Source organism: Bos grunniens, chromosome 10, assembly GCF_055505025.1.
Source record: "Bos grunniens cultivar Pamir isolate PY7600 chromosome 10, Bosgru_T2T1.0, whole genome shotgun sequence".
Lineage (NCBI taxonomy): Eukaryota > Metazoa > Chordata > Mammalia > Artiodactyla > Bovidae > Bos > Bos grunniens.
The window spans coordinates 33,423,527-33,446,142 of NC_141174.1; the positions used below are offsets into that span (position 1 = coordinate 33,423,527).

The 22,616-nt window shown below is 41.6% G+C and overlaps 1 protein-coding gene across 9 annotated transcripts in view; it reads left to right on the forward strand.

Moving 5' to 3' along the window:
- SLC35F4 (solute carrier family 35 member F4) overlaps window positions 1-22,616 on the forward strand; it is a 211,948-nt gene that overhangs the window by 110,590 nt on the left and 78,742 nt on the right. The window contains exon 3 of one of the 9 annotated variants that reach the window (XR_015134326.1): window positions 17,870-17,888. The exons of the other annotated variants lie outside the window; for them this stretch is intronic. The gene's annotated coding sequence lies outside the window, so the exon portion shown is untranslated. Of the gene's footprint in view, window positions 1-17,869; window positions 17,889-22,616 lie in introns of those variants that run through there. 9 annotated transcript variants of the gene reach the window in all.

Genomic DNA, 22,616 nt, shown 5'->3' on the forward strand with positions numbered 1-22,616 from the left:
TAGTTCTTTACCTAATTATTTTAGCATGTTTTAAAGCCTCCAGTTTCCTAGAATAATGAATTACCTACCAGTATGAATATGCTAACTAAATCTGAGTCAGGGCCTGATTTCTGAGTCAGGGCCTGATTTTTTTTAATAAATTTATTTTTAATTGAAGGGTAATTGGTTCATAATATTGTGTTGGCCTCTGTCATACATCTACGTGAGTCAGGCGTAGGCTTACTATGTCCCCACCTTCTTGAACCTCCCTCCCGCCTCCCGTCTGTTCCCCCACCAGATTTTTACAGAGCCCTGGTTTGAGTTCCCTGAGTCATACAGCTAATTCCCATTGGTTGGTTATCTATGTTACATGTGGTAGTATATATGCTTCCATGTTACTCTCCATTTGTGCCACCCTCCCCCTCCTCTGCCCTGCCTGTCTCCATAAGTCTGTTCTCTATGTCTATGTCTCCATTGTTAGAGCCTGAATTCTGAGTCAGGACTGCTGCCTATATGAAGAACTATTCTGTCCCAGAGGGTAGCATGAACTTTCTATAGCTGCACAGAATCTCCTGGATAAGGCTCTCCATGACACAGTGGAGAAAAGCAAGGACCAGCATAAATCCTGTATTGCGGGGGAGAGGTAGAGGTAGGGGGAAATGATACATATATGGTATTGTGACAATCTTTATAGCAATCTTTAGCCTGAGGTGGTAGGGTAAATTATATCACACTCAAAAAACCCAAAACCACTAATTGCAATGTGTACTGTTAATATAGAAAGTTAATTGTTAATATAGAAAGTTCATGAACAGAAGAAACAGACCCACAGAATGGGACAGTCTTCCATTCTACTTACATCTAAAATTGATGTATCAGAAGGATCAGTGCTGTCCTTCACTGAAGAGACAACATCCTAACAAGATGAAGCTGTGGTGGAAATCTTGTGCCCCTTCCTACTCCATCCTTGGAAAGTTTGAAAGCTAGAAAAAGACACACTTGAAAACTAATATGGAAAAGACTTGTTGAGGTCCTTTAATGGACCGGAACCTGGTGGCCCAGAGTCAATGATGAGAAAGTGAAAGAAGGAGAGAGGCTAATATTTCCTGGGTTATGCAGCCAGCTTTGCGTTCCAGGAAATCAGCCAGAAATACAGAGATAGAGAGAGAAAGAAAGAAATACACGGGGACCAAAGCTCTGATGGAGCAAAGGTGTTTTAATCAACATGGTGTGGGCACATATATACTGTCTTACAAGGTAGTTATTCTCAGATAAAAATGAAAATTCCAGACTTACAAAACATAGGCAATCCATATTAAAGAGAGAGATTTGTAAACAGTAGTTTTATCATATGGTTCATAAAAAGGAAGAAGGTACTTATCACTGTATAGAAAAACTAATGAAGGAAATGCCTGGATTCTTCAGTCCCGGGAGAGGCTTGCCTCTCCTCTCAATTCCTGAATATTCAGGAATTAATAAGGAACAGAGGATTCCTGTCAGATCCAGAACAGCACACAGGAAGCCTCCTGTTAAATGCTTCCTGACAGCTTGGCAGAGAGGGAATCAAGGTACATAAAGGGCTGTGTTCTTGTTGTGTCCTCACGTGGTGAAAGGGGCAAGGGAGCACTCTGGGATCTCTTTTATAAGGGCACTAATTTCATTCACAAGGGCTCCATCCTCATGACCTAATCACTTCCCAGTGGCCTCTTTGAAGTTTACACTAGGTCGTGTCTGACTCTTGCAACCCCGTGGATTGTACAGAGCCTAGCAGGCTCCTCTGTCCACAGGATTTCCCAGGCAAGTATACTGGAGTGGATTGCCATTTCCTTCGCCAGAGGATCTTCCTCACCCAGGGTCTGAGTCCTAGTCTCCTGCATTGACAGGTGGATTCTTTACTGACTGAACCATCATCAGGGAAGCCCTGTTAGGGAGGCACAAATACTCAGGCTGGAGAAGGGAATGGCAGTCCACTCCAGTGTTCTTGCCTAAAGAATGCCATGGACAGAGGAGCCTGACAGGCTGTGGTCCATGGGGTCTTGAAGAGTAGGACACGACTGAGTGGCTAACACATGAATACTCAGTCTATAGTAACAGCTTGATGAGGAGGTACAAGGACTGAGAAGGTGAAGAGAGGATGGTAAGCATGGAGCAACAGTGTATGGTTGTGTTTGGAACAAGTTTTATAGGTGACCTTTGTGAATTGCAACCCCTAGAGTTATGTCACATACACTCTGCTGCAACCCCTCCTTACCACTGTGGGTTTCACAATGTGTCTGGATATTGAAGCCCTAAGTTAGGTCCTTAGATCACTCGGATACAAAAGTCCTGACGACCTGTTGTTCTGTCTTCCAGTCTACCCTGCAGAATGCTCGATGAGGATACACACCTGTCAGTCTTCTGTTCCTCCATGCTCTTGGCACTATGGCTCTCACCTCTCCAAAGAGAGCAGGCACTCAACTATTTGTTGGATCACATACAATTCTAGAAAGAGATTGTTTATCAATTATTTAATTTTTAAAAGGCAGAGTAGAGGTGGTTCAGTGTCAGTTCACCCTTTCTGATACACCTTGACATACACTGAATTGACAGGGTGACTACAGACAATGGAGAGAGACATTTCCAGAGTGACTCAAGTCATTAATGAGTTTAGTAGTTGGGGCCACTATGGAGTGCAGAATCAAGGGCTGTGATGATACATTAACGTGTCCTTTGCTGTGGAGGCATTTTGGCTTCATCAGCAGACCTTGAAGTTAGCTAGATTGCTGGGAGCTCAGAAACTTTTCCTGCTTTGCAGCTTCCTCTTATGGGTTGAATGACAGCGGCCAAAAATTCAGTGTCAAAGTCCTAAGCCCCAGGACCTCAGAGTGTGACTGTACTTGGAAACAGTGTTGTTGCAGATGAAATTAGTACAAATAAGGCCATATTGGGGTAGGGTGGCCCCTAATTCATTATGATTGTTGTCTTTATACAAAGGGGAAATTTGGACACACACAACACTCTGTGAAGACAGAGGCAGAGATCAGGGTGACATTTGTACAAGCCAGAGAATATAACTAGAAACTAGAGGGGAAGCCTGGAACAGATTCTTCCTCAGAGCTGTCAGAAGGAACCAGTTTTTAATCTCAGCCTGCTAGCCTCCAGGGCTATAAGACAATAAATTGCTGCTGTTTAAGGTGCTTTGTGGTGCTTTGTTCCAGCAGCCCTAGCAAATGAACACGCTAACCAAGAGTGGCCCCAGCTCTGGTAAGGTGCCACCTTGGGGGGACCTCTCTTGTGCACACACAGTGGCAGCTGACATCACCTGCCCCCTGGCCTGTATTCATTCAGAGCAACGTTTGCAGGATATAGTTAAGGTCTCAATTAGGAAGTAGACGTGTGTCATGTTTAGTCACTCAGTCACGTCTGACTCTGTGACCCCCATGGACTGTAGCCCGCCAGGCTCCTCTGTCCATGGGTATTCTCCAGGCAAGAATCCTGGAGTGGGTTGCCATTTCCTTCTCCAAGGGATCTTCCCAACCCAGGGATCGAACCTAAGTCTCCGCATTGCAGGAGAATTCTTTACCATCTGAGCCACCAGGGAAGCCCAGGAAGCAGACAGGGAAGCTAAATAAATCTGTGTTTCCAAGCATTTTATTTGGCATCTAGATTTGAGGTGATGAGAAGTGAATTGAAGACTCAGAGCTGAACTGCTCTCACTACAAGGTTGGAGCCAACAGCTTGGGCGGTGGTCCTAGGGGGCCTCCCCTCCTGTCCACCAGTCATTCCCTCCACATTAACCTCAGGTGCAAAATCAGCAACGGTGAGGCCTCGTTCCTCCTCAGTCACTTGGTTCTTCAGCAGGGAAAATAGCCTTTATTCTGCTGGGTCATCTCTTTGAAATAGTCTCCCTTGTGACTTTTTTCCCCAGTGAGACCTGACAGTTTTCATTACACTGAAGTGCTCTTTTGTGCCTCTTTTTATTGGGCCATCAGGATACTGCAAGACCTTCAGGGCAGGGGTTCTACTATTATCCCTTCTCTCAAGCTCCAGTACACTGAACATATAATTTATTTAATAGTAACCATAAAAAGCCTTTGAAAGTAATCCTTGTAAATGGCCTTGTGACTTTTGTGATATTGAACTTCTAAAGGAATACGTACGTGAGATTTTTTTAATATATTGAAGGTAAATGCTTTTAACAGTCTGAAGAAGTTGCCTGCAATCTAAAAAAGTTACCCAGTGAAGAGGGAAATGCCTGGAGAAAAGTGTCAGTCTTCTGTGGCATCAGCACTAAACATAGGAAAAGGGTGCTCAGATAAATTGGTCTGGGTTTGAATTGTTTGCCAGATGAATTGTCAGCTTCAGTTCAGTGTTACAAGTCAATTTCCCTTCTTCTTCTCATGCTTATGATGACAGAGCCACAGCAGAGAAAAGATTTGAGTCTTCTTGGTGTAAGTCAGGACTTGGGCAGTCAGTGCTGCTGACTTTGTGCAGCACTGGTTCTGCTGTGGAGGGTTACCATCCTGCGCATTGTAGGATGTTTACCAGCATCCCTGTCCCCCACCCACTAGATGCCAGCAGCATCCTGCCCCCTACAGTTGTGACAACCAAAAAAGTCTCCAAACTCAACTAAATGTCCAGAGAGGCAAAATCACCATCTGCTGAGAACCATGGATCTAAATGGGGGGGCGGGGGGTAGGGGAAATGTGCTACAAAAGCATTGATTTTTTTTATTCTTTTTGGGAGAAATGAGGACTTACCATGGTTGGTTTCTAGTTACCAAGAGCAAGGTACCTGACTTAAAGGAGGAAACTGGGAAAGTCAGGAAAGAGCACAGAGTATCCCAATGCATGCACCTCAGGTTTCTTAGCATTATTTCTTGTTTCTGGTTTACTGACATTCATTGAAATATTAACCCTGTGGAACTCAAAATCAAGCTTACAAAAGCTTCTAGTTTCATCCACACTAAGCTTATGTATCTGATTTTACCCACTGGGAAAGAAGTTGGGTCATGTCCCATTTGAGATTCATGTTAGAGATTCAGAGACCCTCCTTCCTGCCTATGGCTAGAATGCCATTCTTTGCTCTTGCAACTCCTTTCCTGGGGTTCCCCAGGAACCAAGGCTGCTTACTTAGTCGGGTGCATCAGTCTGGTTTATTATTTCCTCTAGGGGAAGAAACCTGCTCTCTGGCTGTTGCTGTGTCATCCCTGCCTCCTGCTTTGCCAGGGAGGGTCCTACTCAACAACCCCCCCCCCTTTTTTTTTTTTACTCAAAAGGATGAGCCTCTCTCCCTTAGTGCTGCAGTCACCCCACCCCTCCCCAGCACCCTTGGGCCTGGTCTCCCAGAACGTTAAGCCAACAGGGTTGTCAGCTCACACTCATGCAGAGACATTTTCCTAAGCCACAGCTCCAATGGCAGGTCTAGTTACACACTGAGGCTGGACCTTGCTCCCCTTTCCACTATAAGGAGAATGCTCTCCCCACATCCAAAGAGCTGTCCGTTCCTCTTGCTGCCTGCATGGGGTGCTGGTACTCAGGTGCTCCTTTGAGACAGTACTCCTAGCATCCATTGCTGCTGCTGGCCCTCTCCCTTCCCAGCAGAGAAAATGGGCAACCTCAGACACTCGCCAGTGCTGGCCAGGGTGCACTGGTGGGGTTCATGAGTCTGGGGACAGTTTCCTAGTCCCTGTATTTTTGTTCCCATCCAGGATGACTCATTTCTCAGAATACCCAACTGGAAACTCCCGAATAAGCAAGTGAAAAAGTAAACCAGTGTGATTCTGATATACTTGGTGAGCTCTGGGCTATTTAGTCTCATTAAATAAGTGTTCAGTTAGTCCACTGACCTTCTCTTAGCACTTATTGTGTGTTAGATCCTGATCTAGTAGTGAACAACCTGACAAGCTCCCTGTCTTCATGAGCTTACACCTTAATGGGAGAGAGAGGCCATATATAAATAAGCACATCAATAAAAAAGATGATTTCAGAGTATAATATGTGCCTAAAGGAAGTCAACAAGGTAATGGATGGAATGTGACTGAGAGGGTAGCTACTTTAGGGAGAGGCTTTAGAGAATCGCCTCTGAGGAGGTGACATTTCATCTAACACCTGAAGGACTGTGAGTTCCCAGCACTGCAAAGAGCTGGGGAAGAGTTCCAGGCACAGGGAACAGCCCATGGTAAGACTGTGACACTTGAACAAACTTGTCCAGTTTGAGAATACTACAGGGACCAGTGAGGGAGAGGGGTGCGATGAGATGGGGCTGGACAGGTGGGCAGGTCAGATCATGGAGGACTTTGAAAGCCAAAGAAAAGAGTCTAAGAGCAGGGAGGCCCCTGAAAGGATTTAAACAGCATGATCTGATCCACATTTTATAAAGACCACACTGGCTACTGTGTTGGAATGCGATGCAGGAAGAAGACTGGAAGCAGAGAGAGAGATTATATGGCAGACAAGGCTCAAGGTGATGGATGTGTGAAATAGGGTGATGGGTACAGAAATGGAGGAAAGTGGATACATGTGAGGTACGTATTTGACAGAATCAACCGAATTTGATACAAGGAGTGAGAGAAGAGTGTGAACTGGTCGGATGATGTTATTTGTTAAGATGTGGAGGGGAGAAATGTATCTGGGGTGTTTGGAACATTCTAAGTAGACATAATATTAGATAAATTTACATCTCATTAAATATGGTATAATCAGCATTTCTAGGATGATCATTACTACTTCAAACAACTGTAAATCTTCTGGAAAAATGAAATTATCCACTGAGCATGAGCTATTTTGTTGTTGATGTGAAGTCATCCCTGAAGGTGGGGTGTCTTTTACATGAGCACCCACAGTGAAGACACCTTTATCAACAATGGCAGGAGCTGAGCATAGAAAGAAATGGTGATTGCAACCAAGGGTAAATAGGAGTTTATCCTGGTAAGTTTAAAAATAACCCCCCATTTCACCTTAGAAAGTGACCTTATTGCTGTTTCATTTATTAATGGGCAACTGTGGGATAAACTAAGAAAGTAAGGCTATTAAACACTAATGAAGCACTAAGGTCAAGCATTCTGGGTATGCAGACAATCCAGAAATAGAGTCTGCCTATTTGTGCTAACACAATGATGATTTGTGTTTATAGATTAGAATTGACTCTGTAGTTCCTAATGGCATGTCCAAATAAAAAAATCGTTCAGTTCAGTTGCTTAGTCGTGCCTGACTCTTTGCGACCACGTGAATCGCAGCACGCCAGGCCTCCCTGTCCATCACCAACTCCCAGAGGTTACCCAAACTCATGTCCATCGAGTCGGTGATGCCATCCAACCATCTCATCCTCTGTCGTCCTCTTCTCCTCCTGCGTCAATCCCTCCCACCATCAGGGTCTTTCCAGTGAGTCAACTCTTCGCATGAGGTGGCCAAAGTATTGGAGTTTCAGCTTCAGCATCAGTCCCTCCAATGAACATCCAGGACTGATCTCCTAGGATGGACTGGTTGGATCTCCTTGCAGTCCAAGGGACTCTCAAGAGTCTTCTCCAACACCACAGTTCAAAAGCATCAATTCTTTGGCACTCAGCCTTCTTCACAGTCCAACTCTCACAGCCATACATGACCACTGGAAAAACCATAGCCTTGACTAGACGGACCTTTGTTGGCAAAGTAATGTCTCTGCTTTTGAAATATGCTATCTAGGTTGGACATAACTTTCCTTCCAAGGAGTAAGCATCTTTTAATTTCATGGTTGCAATCACCATCTGCAGTGATTTTGGAGCCCCCCAAAATAAAGTCTGACACTGTTTCCACTGTTTCCCCATCTATTTCCCATGAAGTGATGGGACCAGATGCCATGATCTTCGTTTTCTGAATGTTGAGCTTTAAGCCAACTTTTTCACTCTCCTCTTTCACTTTTATCAAAAGGCTTTTTAGTTCCTCTTCATTTTCTACCGTAAGGGTGGTTCATCTGTATATCTGAGCTTATTGATATTTCTCCCAGCAATCTTGATTCCAGCTTGTGCTTCATCCAGCCCAGTGTTTCTCATGATGTACTCTGCATATAAGTTAAAGAAGCAGGGCGGCAATATACAGCCTTGACGTACTCCTTTTCCTATTTGGAACCAGTCTGTTGTTCCATGTCCAGTTCTAACTGTTGCTTCCTGACCTGCATATGGGTTTCTCAAGAGGCAGGTCAGGTGGTCCAGTATTCCCATCTCTTTCAGAATTTTCCACAGTTTATTGTGATCCACACAGTCAAAGGCTTTGGCATAGTCAATAAAACAGAAATAGATGTTTTTCTGGAACTCTCTTGCTTTTTCCATGATCCAGCGGATGTTGGCAATTTGATCTCTGGTTCCTCTGCCTTTTCTAAAACCAACTTGAACATCTGGAAGTTCATGGTTCATGTATTGCTGAAGCCTGGCTTGGAGAATTTTGAGCATTACTGTATTACTAGCGTGTGAGATGAGTGCAATTGTGCAGTAGTTTGAGCATTCTTTGGCATTGCCTTTCTTTGGGATTGGAATGAAAACTGACCTTTTCCAGTCCTGTGGCCACTGCTGAGTTTTCCAAATTTGCTGGCATACTGAGTGCAGCACTTTCACAGCATCATCTTTCAGGATTTGAAATAGCTCAACTGGAATTCCATCACCTCCACTAGCTTTGTTCATAGTGATGCTTTCTAAGGCCCACTTGACTTCACATTCCAGGATGTCTGGCTCTAGGTCAGTGATCACACCATCATGATTATCTGGGTTGTGAAGATCTTTTTTGCACAGTTCTGTGTATTCTTGCCACCTCTTCTTAATATCTTCTGCTTCTGTTAGGTACATACCATTTCTGTCCTTTATCGAGCCCATCTTTGCATGAAATGTTCCCTTGGTAACTCTAATTTTCTTGAAGAGATCTCTAGTCTTTCCCATTCTATTGTTTTCCTCTATTTCTTTGCATTGATCACTGAGGAAGGCTTTCTTATCTCTCCTTGCTATTCTTTGGAACTCTGCATTCAGATGCTTATATCTTTCCTTTTCTCCTTTGGTTTTCACTTCTCTTCTTTTCACAGCTATTTGTAAGGCCTCCCCGGACAGCCATTTTGCTTTTTTGCATTTCTTTTCCATGGGGATGGTCTTGATCCCTGTCTCCTGTACAATGTCATGAACCTCTGTCCATTATTCATCAGGCACTCTATCAGATCTAGTCCCTTAAATCTATTTCTCACTTCCACTGTATAATCATCCCCAAATCATATTTTAGTAGAACAGAGGCTCATAAGCCTAGAAGTTACTTACATTCACCTCTTTGAAGATGGTACTATTCCTCAATTAATTTACCCGGGAGAGTGCTGCTTATCTTCATAAAGATGTCCATGTCCTTCATAAACAACATCCAAAGAGATTCATAAATTGTTGCATATAAATATGTAGTATTTCGCTCTAGGTAACAACTATAGTCTTAAAAGTTTGTGATTTTTTTTTTTACTTAAATCATGTTTTCATTGTATCATAGAATATTGACACTTAAATGAACTGTGTGTTGAATCACTTTTTAGTAATTCCTAGCTTATCTATTTTATGCAAAGAAGGCAATGACACCCCACTCCAGTACTCTTGCCTGGAAAATCCCATGGATGGAGAAGCCTGGTGGGCTGCAGTCCATGGGGTCACTAAGAGTTGGGCACAACTGAGCGACATCACTTTCACTTTTTACTTTCATGCATTGGAGAAGGAAATGGCAACCCGCTCCAGTGTTCTTGCCTGGAGAATCCCAGGGACAGGGGAGCCTGGTGGGCTGCCGTCTATGGGGTCGCACAGAGTGAGACACGACTGAAGTGACTTAACAGCAACAGCTTATCCATTTTGTGAGTTTGTATACTTACGTATTAAGGTTTCTTGAAATAGGTCACGATTGTAATTGGCTAGTGACACATCTTCAACCAGAAAATGTGTCTACCTTTCCTCCTTTGTTGTTCTGGAGGGTGTTTTTGTTTTGTGGTTGGTTCCTTGCTGTCTGTGGTCATCCTGTCTGAAATGCTCTCCTTTATAATGAAGAAACAGGCCCAGAGAGATTAGGCTCCCCTAATCTCTAGCGGTCCAGGTCCCTAGCATTTGATTCTGCAGCTGTCTCTGTTGACTTTGATAAGGTTTTCAGTGAAACTTATTTAGTGGTTTAGAAGGTAAAGTGTCTGCCTGCAATATGGGAGACTGGGGTTTGATCCCTGGATCAGGGAGATCCCCTGGAGAGGGAAATGGAATCCCACTCCAGTACTCTTGCCTGGAAAATCCCGTGGACGGAGGAGCCTGGTAGGCTACATACAGTCCATAGGGTCATGAAGAGTTGGACACAGTTGAGCAACTTCACTTTCCTTTTCAGTGAAACAGAGGCAGGGTTATTTCACCACCTTATTTTGAAAATAGTCTGTTTATAAACACAGCTTGTCAATGATCATATTTCCTCTGAATAAATAATTAAAATGAAAAGGGGCTTTCTATATTAAACAGAATGAGGCTTACATTGTACAGCTAACTCAACTACCTTTGTTTCCTCTATAAGCCTAGTTAGTATTTGTTAACAGGACATCTGTTTCTTTATAACATTGTATAGATTTTCACTTTTGTGATAATGCCTTCTAGCCAGAAAAAAAAAAAAAAGACTTTTAAAAGACCAGAAAGTCATTATATGATATCCTAGTGAATAACTCGTTAGCTAGTTAATTCATAGTTCATGTAAACTGTTTTCTGTCACTTCATAAATTCCATAGTATATTGACTGTCTGTCTGTAGTAAGTCTGTGTGAGTTCTATTTTTATGTTACTATCATTTCTATAATTCCATCTGATTTGAGTCTTGGGTGGCTCTTTTTAAGGACTGAACATAAAAATATTTATTTTTTCTAGATGCTATTTCAGTAGAGATAATCTGTGTGAACCAAACTTCTGGGAAATATATTATCCAAAATGATACAGCCGAGCTTTATGTGATTCGATTTACTGTACCACCTTAGTTGTTTTACTTAACTTCTCTGGGTCATGCCTGTGGCGGATTCATTTTGATATTTGGCAAAACTAATACAATTATGTAAAGTTTAAAAATAAAATAAAATTTAAAAAAACAATAATAAAAAATTTTTTAAAAATATAAAAATGTAAAATAGGGACAATATCTCACTGAATAAGGAACAAGTAAAATATCCTTCTAATGCTCTGACATAGTATTTGGCACATTATAAAAGGCGTTACTGGAATTTTGGGGCTAGAAGGGACTAGTACCTAAAGCAAAAAGCGTTACTGTAAGTCACAACCTAAAAGGTGGAAAGTGCTTAAGTCTGCAAATCGTTCAAGCTCCCCGTGTCCATGTGTTCTCTTGACTTGAAGCTTTCTGGCATTTCTTAGCCCTTTCTAAGTGCTAGAGGCTTTTTCAAAGTTTTGGCTTAGTACTTTTTGTGATTAGGGTTTAGGTGGGCAGAGATGGGTTTTTTATCTTTCCCTTGTTTACTCAGTGGGATTCATGAAATTTGAGTTGCCAAGATGTCGGGAGGACTGTGAAGTCAAGATGTTGGAAACACATGGGTCCATCTGGAACATTTACAGTGTATGTCAGAAGATTCTTTTCTTTAACTTGTATTTTGGTGAACTGTAAACTGAACATAAAACGACATAACATTTTATAGATAGAAACCAATCTCAATCAGAAGATACTACAGTAATATGGTGGTGGGGAGATGGCGATTTTTCTGTGACTCTTCTGTCTTGCTATCTGTCTTCCCTCATAGCTCAATCAGTAAGGAATCTGCCTGCAATGCAGGAGACCTGGGTTCGATCCCTGGGTTGGGAAGAGCCCCTGGAGAAGGAAATGGCCACCCACTCCAGTAGTCTTGCCTGGAGAATTCCATGGACAGAGAAGCCTGGCAGGTTATAGTCCATAGGGTCACAAAGAGTTGGACATGACTTAGTGACTAAGCCACCACCACCACTTGTTAATGGCCTTGTTAATTTATAACAGAGGTTAAAGAGGATGAGAAGATGGTTTCACAAAAGAAAAATGAGCAAAGGGATAGCTTGTGTCATTCCTGAGGGATAGCTTGTGTCATTTTGGGCAGGAAGCAGCCAGTGTGGTGATTCATGGGCATCTCTCTTTGTCTCCTGTCAGGTCAAACTCTGTGTAATTGACTTAATCTTGAGGTTGTTTTTTCAGATTGTTTTCTAAGTACTGGCAATAGCTGATTAGGCCATATGTCATCAACTTGCCTTGCTTGGGACTATTGACATGGTCCTGACCAGTTCCCGTACAAGTGACAGATCCTGAACTCAAACTGGGTTCAGAAAAGAACAGAAACAAAATTTACTGGGTTCAAAACTGAAAAGTCCAGGGGAGTTTTGAATTCCTGTGAGGCCTGATACAAGTGCGAAAACAGCGATGCCCCTCTCTCCACCCTCCTTTGTGGCAAAGATGACCCCAGCCACTCCAGGCATCATTCTACCAATTTAAGCAATCTCAACAAATAAAGAGTATCTTCTCTATAAGGCCCAGGCAAGAGTCCAAGGGGCAACTCTTAGTTGCTTGAATCTTGTATGTCTGAGTTATGGAGTAGACAGATTGATGGTTAGCACGGGGTCTTGTGTCCAGCTCTGTTCTTGACTCAGGGATGTGGGGAGGGGTTTCCAGCTTCCAACCATATAGACCTGTAATGAAATGGAGGTGGAACCTTGCAGGAAAATCAGAAGCACTTATCATGAAGTAGTAGTCTGGGACAGGCAAGAGTCACACACCTGCCTTTCTTTGCAGTAGCCTTTCTTGTGCCAGAAAGGCTGACTCTTGCTTTAGTCCTAGTTGACTCTGTAAAGCACCAAACCAGCTGACTTCATTCCTTAGTCGCCTCAGGAAATGTTAGTAATAATGCTCCATATTAAATTCTATTAAAACAGTGATTTTGAATATGTAAAATGGTATCATCAAATGGTGATAATTCCTTTCAGAGGTGACTTTTAGCACCTCTATCAATTAGCTTGGAAGACAGAGCTCACTTTTAGTACAGTATTCCTGGCTGGAATCTTCTTCCCGAGGATCTCATTTTATATCCTCATATATTTGCATGTGTTTCTATATAACATGTATAAGGCTGCATGCCTTTTTATAAACTAATTTTTTATTATACCAGTTAAGGTAAAAATTTTTTTATTTCTTGTCTCTCAGCTTACTACATACTTACTACTTGTGACTGGATATCAGAAACTTATAGCCAGAGACTCCACATAAGTTTCAATATTTCAACAGCATACTTGGCATTGTTTTGTCTTCCATCATTTCTTCAGTTTGTCAAATGCTCTCCAGAGCCTTTGGGAGTAGGGGATGGGGAGGGTGGGCTGAATTATTCTCTAACTCAAAGTAAACATATGTATCACACCTCCTTCCTTGGTGTGTGGTGGTGCAAAATCAAGAAAAGGAAACTTAATTTTTTTGTCCCCTAGGACACTATCAGTTTCTGAGAACTTTTTACTTCATATCCTACTGACCCAGCTGAATATAACCACAGGACAGTAATAGGGTTGTTTGAGGATTAAATAAAATGACTAAATGGAATTGGTAAGATTAAGAGCCTGTCTCTGCAGGTAGATGTTCTTAGTTTACATTCCAGCTTCATCATCCTCTGTATAACCTTGGGCTGGTAATTCGCCTGCATGGGTGCTTCAGGTTCCTTATCTGTTAAATGGGTAAAACATTGAGTTCATAGATGAAAATTAACAAGAGTTAATATATATCAGGCAGTTCAAAGAGTTCTAAGAAATTGCCTCTCCCACACAAATGGCTGATCATGATGTTCACAGCCCTCAGTTGTGGGTTTCCTCTACCCCTGCTCTGTTGGGGTCAAGTTGCCCCTCTTGGCAGCCATGTTGGGCAGGATTCCTTTTAAGACCGTAGCTCCCTTGCATTCCCAGCACACATCATTTTGCCCAGCCTTTGGAAGAAGGGTTGCTTGCTCCTATTGCTGCTCTTTATACTTTGCTGTCACACATGGACATCTCCAGCCACAGAATTCCACCTTTGAACTTTTCTGAGGGAGACTCGCTGCAGAGCGAATGACCCTCAGGCCCCAGTAGACACATGCCAAGTGCTCCAAGTGATCCCTGGGCTGCCCATCCACCTAAAGTGAGGGAGAAGCCCTGCGCTTCCACCTCCACAAGGAAAGAGGCCAAGGCAGCCATGACACAGCACATCACAGCTCTCTCCAGAGCACCTCTTTAACAGATGGGCTTAGGTGATGTTTCTTTTCTTTAGGTTCTGGGGGACAGTTGGCATCTTTTATACTTTTTTCTGCCTTTGTGGCCTCATCCAAAACTTAAAGAGAAAGAGTTCAATTTTAGGATTCTACTTTGCAGTTATTATTGTCATCAGCAATCAGAATTCTATAGAAAAAGAAGCACTTGACATCTTTCCATTCATTAACTGGTTTCTGAGTGCCATGACTCAGTATCCCCTCCCAAGTCACCTGGCTTCTCTATCTTGGTTTCCTCTCTTATAAACTGGGGTTGATATCACTTGCTCTGTGCAAGGTCCAATGAGATAATGTATGCAAAACTCTTTGTAAACTAAAAAGTGCTTTATATATATATATAATGAATTGAGATAAAATTTCGCTTAGCTAGAGCCTTATAATTGATTGTCTGGGTATGCTGTACTTAATAACCATCCATCTGTGTTTTGTATTTGTTGGCAGATATAATTTTTCTGCCAGTAAAATATTTAGAATCACTTTGTATAATGTAAAAATGACAAAGGGGGCTCTGTTGGCCTGGGAAGCTCATAAAGTTCTAATGACTTATAGGGTTGCCAGATTTTGTACATAAAAATACAGAACACCCAGTTAAATGTGAATCAGATAAAGAGTGAATAATTTTTAGCCTATCCCACATATTGCACAGAATTTTATCTGGTAATCCCACTATAAGTATTAGTGGAGTGTGAGTAGAAATTGCTACCTAATTTATTTTTATATTTCCAGATTCTAGCATAATGCCTGAACTATAGCAAGTGCCTAATACATGATTTCTGGAATAAAGAAATCAGTATAATTACTTGGAAAACTATTGATCATGTGACAAACTGCTTTCAGAAACCCTTCTGAGCTTCAGTTTGCTCATTTGTTGAACAAAGATAAGGAAGTGCCTCACTGGTTAATGGAAGGGAAACATGAAATGGGATATAGAGCTGTCTTTATAAATTGTTAAAGTAATCTGCACATGTGCTACAGAGGTGTTATAAACAGCACAAGGGAAAGAGCTGCTGAGAATGGTAATTTCAGTGTAGCCTCTGCAATACAGCAGAAAGCACATTTTCAGAATGTTTTTGTAAGATCTGCCTGTTTAGTAAGTAAATCCAGTCTACAGAAAACAGTTCCTCTCATACTGTTCTTCTTTTCCCCCTTAGGGATGGCTTCTGCAGGAAATTAAACTGTGCCTAATTCCTTCTGGGTCTCTTAGATCCCTACACACCCATCTCTGCTCCCTTCATGTTTCAGGCTGTGTAATTTGCTGATTGTGAAGCAATCAGTAAGGTTTGCTGTGGAAGTTCTGGATCATTTTCTTGAAGCATCTGTTAAAAGCATGCAAAACCTACTTCAGTAGATCAACAGTAAAATCCTAAATGAAACTAAAAGCTATTTTACTCCACCTGGTAAAGCCAGGAAGCTATGAGTTAAGGTTTGTATCTCCCTTGCTTTGCTAACATTTTCACATGCCACCAATGTAATGTAGCAGGTAGTTTTTAGGTGCCATATGTGTTGCTGGATTACACACACTGGCATAGATTGTTTGATGCAATTCCTCAAATATATATTTAAATTTGTCCTCAGAAATCAAAACAGCCCATTAGCTACCAAGAATACATTTGTAATTCCTAGGAAATAATTTCTTTTGGCATTTCAAATGTGGCATATTAAGCTACCATCCTTGAGGTCTTTCTGAATTTCAGTTTCACAGATGCTTATTTATGAAGCATCTGTATCCTTTACTGGCTCCATTTCAACTTCATCTCTAAATGCTGAAGGTCTTGGAGCTCAAAACTGTTCCTCTTGGAGCTCTCTTGGTGTGCGAACTGATGTCACCCAAACGTACAGCAGTTTAAAACGTTTCTGTGATGATGCCCATATTTCTCCAGCCCAGTGTTATCTTTTGAGCACCAGATTGTACAATCCCTCAGCCTTTCTGAATCCCATGCCTCTCCATGTCCTGATGCACCTTCCTCTCCAGTATTTGTTCTTCCTCCATCATTGAGTGATACTCATCCAGTTGCAAAAGTCAGACATTTGGGGGTTCCTCTTAAGAGTTTCCCCCTCATCTCCTGCCTTGGCCTGAATAATCTCTTCTCTCTCCCAGCTTGGATTAGGATAATCTATCATCAAATCTCATCAGGTCTCTCTCCACCAAAATTGTCTCAGCCCTGGCTATTTACCTTTATCCTCACTCCACCAGTATAGCCAAAGCCACCGCCATCTCTCATCTGAACTCTCCACTCCATTATAGTCCATACTCCACAAAACAACACCAGGGTATGCATGCTAATTCACTTCAGTCATATCAAACTATTTGCGATCCCATGTACTGTAGCCCGCCGGGCTCCTCTTTGCATGGGATTCTCCGGGCAAAAATACTGGAATGGATTGCCATACCCTCCTTCAGGGGATCTTCCCAACCCGGGGATCAAACCCACATCTCTTAAATCTCCTGCATAAGGAGGCATGTTCTTAACCACTAGCGCCACCTGGGGTGACCTTTTAAGTTATAAGTAAGATCAGCTGACTTCCCTGTTTAAATCATAAATAAGTTAATAGCTTTAAATTAATATTAGGAAATATTATGAAAATAGCTTTAAGTTAATATTAGGAAAAAAATTCTCAAAGCCGGCTGTTCCACCTTTCTTTCACCCTTGTATCTTTCTCACTCACTACATTCTAGCCACATAGGAATTTCCTTAGTTTCGCTGATGAACCATGCTATACCCTGACATAAGACCTTTGCATACATACGCTTTCCCTCTCTGTGGACTAGCCATCCTGCACCCACTTCACTACTTCTTTTCATTCAGATCTTTCAGCTCAAATATCATTTCTACACCCTCAAATGTTAACATCATAAGGATAGGGACCTTCTCTATATTATTTGCTGATGTATCCCTATCACCTTATACAGAGCTGACATATTCTAGGCACTTAATAAATTTTGCACAATAAATGAAAAATAAAAGAAGAAAAGAATGAAAGAATTAATGAAAACTAGCTTAGGTCTGCCCCCTCAGTTATACGATCCTGTGACATATTTTCTTCATCCACACTTATCACCATTTATATTTTGTTAGTGAGACTACTTGTTTGGTTTCATCTCCCCATCTAGCTTCACAAGAGCAGGAACCATGAATGGCTTTGCTTCCCATTTTATTTGCAGAATCTGGCACATTCCTAACCCATGGTGGGTGCTCACTCCCTGTTGGCTGCTGAATTTTTAATCCTTTTCCCACGTGGCCCTCAGCAGCCTTGGAAAGTATGCCATCCTTCCTAAGGCACTCTGTCCTACTTCTGCTCTCCAGCTCTTCGTCTTCCCCCTTCTCTGGTTTCATTTTTCTCACTCTCATATGTGGGATCCTTTTCTTCTTTCAGTTCCTTAAAAGTTAGTGTTCTAACTGGGGAGATTCATACTGTGGAATTCTACTTAGCACTAAAAAGGGATGACGCTGTGGGGTGTTTGGGGAGTGATGAAGCTGTTGTGTATCCTGACTCTGGTGGTGGTTAGACACATATATATATGTGATAAAATGCTTGATGAAGGGTTCACAGAATGTCTTGTACAATTTTTGCAATAAGTTTTAAATTATTTCGAGATAAAGTTTTTAAAAGTATTTTCAGGGCTCTGCGGGAGGCCTGCTTTTCTTTACTTCCTACAGGCTCTCCCTGTGAGTTCTCAGCTGCTCCTATGGTTATAGTCTCTCTACTGCTGCTTTTAAACTGTGGCATTGGAAAAGACTCTTGAGAGTCCCTTGGACTGCAGGGGGATCCAACCAGTCCATCCTAAAGGAGATCAGTCCTGAGTGTTCATTGGAAGGACTGATGTTGAAGCTGAAATTCCAATACTCTTGCCACCTGATGCAAAGAGCTGACTTATTGGAAAAGACCCTGATGCTAGGAAAGATTGAAGGCAGGAGGAGAAGGGGACGACAGAGGATGAGATGGTTGGATGGCATCACCGACTCAATGGACATGAGTTTGGGTAAACTCAGGGAGTTGGTGATGGACAGGGAAGCCTGGTGTGTTGCAGTCCATGGGGTTGCAAAGAGTCAGACACGACTGAACGACTGCACTGAAGCTCCTGAGCTCCATCCCTCTTTCAGGGCTCCAGTTCTAGACATCAAGTGCATAACAACCTTATAGAACTATCCATGCTTGTGGGAAAATCGGTGCATATGCGGTGGGTAATTTCTGTGATCACTAAAGGAGAAAATTCTGTTTCTTTTCTATTTATGGCAACATTTTCATCTTGAAGGGTCTATACAAATTAATCACCTTTCATGGAAGTCAGAAAGTGTGCCCTTGTGACACAGCCTTCCTGTGTGATTTGCACAATGCAGTCAACATTCTTCCATAGATTCTTTTGCATTTGCTTCCTGCTGGTTGGATCATGGAAATACTGTGCCTTGTTTTCACGTGCATTTGTATGTGTGTGCCTGTGTATATATGTGGAGATACACATCTGTACATTTCTATATCTTTAGAAAGGTAAGGGCAGTTCAGTGACCTTGAACTTTAAGTAGAAAGCAATCTCGATCTCCCCTTTCACTTTGCATAGTTTTCCACTGTGCCTGACAATTAAGAGAAACATTTTAGTGGAGGTCAAACACTGAACGTGTGGCAACTGGTTTCCCAGGGAAACGGCACTTGTAGCCTTCAGTGTGTTCCGAATGGCATCTAGACACCAGCCATAGCTGGTTGTTTGCTATAGAACAGAGACTCAAAACAAGCTCATAGAAGGCCCGGTGAACAGGGGAACCATCGCAAAAGATGAAGAAATATTCTGCAATGGGGGTGCCCTTAGCATCCTACAGCGTTTCTGAACAAAACTCACCTCTGTCGGACGGTAAATGCTGTTCTCCTGGGCAGGTGCCCTTGTCTGTGTGGGTGTTCTCATCACTGTGTTTATTCTCTGTAAAAATCCTTCCAAGTCTAGTTGAAATTATCCATTGCCCACGTACAGTTTTTACTTACATAATTAGCAGTTTGGAGATGAAAATTACCTTAGGGAAAATTTGTTAGATTCCCCCCAAAAGAAGACTTTAAAAAGTTGCTTAGATTTGATTTATTTAGGTATTAGTTTATAGGAAGCCTGAACTGTCTTATGACAGAGGTCTCTGTCTTTGACTTCACTAATATTTCAGGAATTAGCTGCTGTTCTTTTAACAGTGTAGATAAGGAAAGTAGACAAAGTAAGACTTCTGTATTAGAGTCCATCATTTGAAGAAATAAATACTTAAGGAATTAAATAAGATGTACATTTTCCTACAGAGTTGAATTGAGATTTTTGTCAGGTAATCAACATTTCACAGGTGTGTGGGTTGAGTTTAATTCTAAAAAAGGAAGGAAAAGTTGTTTAAGATGGAACTGTCAGTCCTTTGATACATAGATGTTCAGTTCAGTTCAGTCGCTCAGTCATGTCCAACTCTTTGCAACCCCATGAATTGCAGCACGCCAGGCCTCCCTGTCCATCACCAACTCCCGCAGTTCACTCAAACTCCTGTCCATCGAGTCAGTGATGCCATCCAGCCATTTCATCCTCTGACATCCCCTTTTCCTCCTGCCCCCAGCATCAGTCTTTTCCAGTGAGTCAACTCTTCACATGAGGTGGCCAAAGTACTGGAGTTTCAGCTTTAGCATCATTCCTTCCAAAGAACACCCAGGACTGATCGACTTTAGAATGAACTGGTTGGATCTCCTTGCAGTCCATGGGACTCTCAAGAGTCTTCTCCAACACCACAGTTCAAAAGTATCAATTTTTTGGCGCTCAGCTTTCTTCACAGTCCAACTCTCATAGATGATGTTAACTAGTAACAAATCTAATAGACTAATACATTGACTTAGTAATAGACTAATACATTGGGCTTCCCTGGTAACCCAGCTGGTAAAGAATCCACCTGCACTGCAGGAGACTCTGGTTGCATTTCTGGATCAGAAAAATCCCCTAGAGAAGGGATCAGCTACCCACTCCAGTATTCTTGGGCTTCCCTGGTGGCTCAGATGGTAAAGAATCCGCCTTCAACGTGGAAGACCTGGGTTTGATCCTTGGGTTGGGATGATCCCCTGGAAGGAGGGTACGGCAACCCACTCTAGTATTCTTGCCTGGAGAATCCCCATGGACAGAGGAGCCTGGTGGGCTACATTCCATGGGGTCGCAAGGAGTCACACACGACTGAGCAACTAAGCACACAGTGGATTGAAAATTGGTTTTGAGGTTTGCTTTTTTTTGTTGTTTTTTGGGGGTTTTTTTTAAGAAAAGAATTAAAATTCTCTTTTTACCAACTAAAATAATTTAGACATCAGATCTTCAAGTTCTGGATAGGCAAGTTAATAATGTCTTTATTTAATTAGGGAACGTTTTAGAATTACTAAGAACTGCTGCGTAAGTATTGTATTCGAGAATGAGTAGTAATGTATGTTATATTACTCCTCGGGTTATATCTGAGAGCCTGTAATATCACTCATTTCTGTGATAAATAAGAATAAATGTTGAATTAATTAGGCAAAACCTTAGCTAAACTGTAAATGTAATAAAATAATACAAAGTTTTAACTAAAAAAAAATCTTGTTTAAAAAGCACCTGAATTGTTTCAAGTAGACATGATTTCATAAGCAATGAGCTAACCAAGTTTTGCATAGCCCTGATTTAAGGAATAAATGCTATGGCTAGATAGCATATTCACTTTTGATATTTCACATGTGGGTAAATGTTCACAATGGAGTCTGACTGGTTAAACATTCTTCCTCAGTCTTATTTGTCTACTCCAAATATATTCACTAGATTCTTTTTGAGACTGCAGTGCTTTTAAACTCCAATGTGGCACATGTCCAGCTGACCGCTGACCACAGAATATAAACTACTCAAATCCCAAATAATTGAGTTTTATTTCCATCCTAAAACAAGTTATGGGGCCTGCAGTCTTCCATTACTTCCAATTGGCAAAGCTGGAAAAGTAAACACACTACTTTTCAAACTGCTGATTTTACACACAAAAGGCTGTGTTTTGATAACCGGATGTTGCATTTGCTTTTAAATGGGCTTGTGATGTATTTTGCTATAATGTAGAGGAATAAGAAGTGGAGCATTTAAGAACTGCATTGTTACCCTGTCTGTTCTCTTGCTTTTAGCCAAGAACCCTCACTTTACATTCCTAGGGGATACAAATGCTATATTTTTCTTTAAAATTTTCCAAAAGGAGAGAGTTCTACAGTCCTTTTTAGAAGCACTATTCTACTGATTATCAGTCCTCACTGTTTGGAATTCTTTCTTAAATTGGCTTAATTAATGTTAACCAAAATCTTTACTGTCATGTTATAAGTTGATACTCTTGCTTGGAGAACACATTCAGTTTGTATGAGTATGACATTCTATCTATATTTCTTTTCTTTAAAAAAAAAAACTTTATTGAAGTATAGTTGATTCACAATATTGTGTTAATTTCTGTTGCACAGAAATGTGATTCAATTATACATATATACATATTATTTTCATATTCTTTTCCCTTATGGTTTACCACAGGGCATTGAATATAGTTCCCTGTGCTATACAGTAGGTCCTTTGTTGTTTATCCATTCTAAATATACTAGTTTGCATCTGTTAATCCCAGACTCCCCATCCTTCCCTCTCCCTTGGCAACTATAAGTCTTTTCTCTATGTCTGTGAGTCTGTTTCTGTTTCTCAAATCTGTTCACTTGCGTGATATTTTAGATTCCACGTATAGGTGATATTATATGGTATTTGTCTTTCTGACTTACTTTGTTTAGTGTGATAATCTTTATATCCATTACATGTTGCTGCAAATGGCACTGTTTCCTTTCCTTTTTATGGCTGTGTAATATTCCATTCAGTTCAGTTCAGTCATGTCTGACTCTTTGTGACCCCATGAATCGAAGCACGCCAGGCCTCCCTGTCCATGATGAACTCCTGGAGTTTACTCAAACTCATGTCCGTCAAGTCAATGATGCCATCCAGACATCTCATCCTCTGTCGTCCCCTTCTCCTCCTGCTCCCAATCCCTCCCAGCATCAGAGTCTTTTCCAATGAGTCACCTCTTCGCATGAGGTGGTCAAAGTATCAGAGTTTCAGCTTTAGCATCAGTCCTTCCAGTGAACACCAAGGACTGATCTCCTTCAGAATGGACTGGTTGGATCTCCTTGCAGTCCAAGGGACTCTCAAGAGTCTTCTCCAACACCACAGTTCAAAAGCATCAATTCTTCGGCACTCAGCTTTCTTCACAGTCCAACTCTCACATCCATACGTGACCACTGGAAAAACCATAGCCTTGACTAGACGGTCCTTTGTTGGCAAAGTTACCAAATATGTGTAATTATATATATATATATTTATATATATATATATTACATATTTTTTACCCATTTATTTGTCAGTGGATATTTACTACCTCC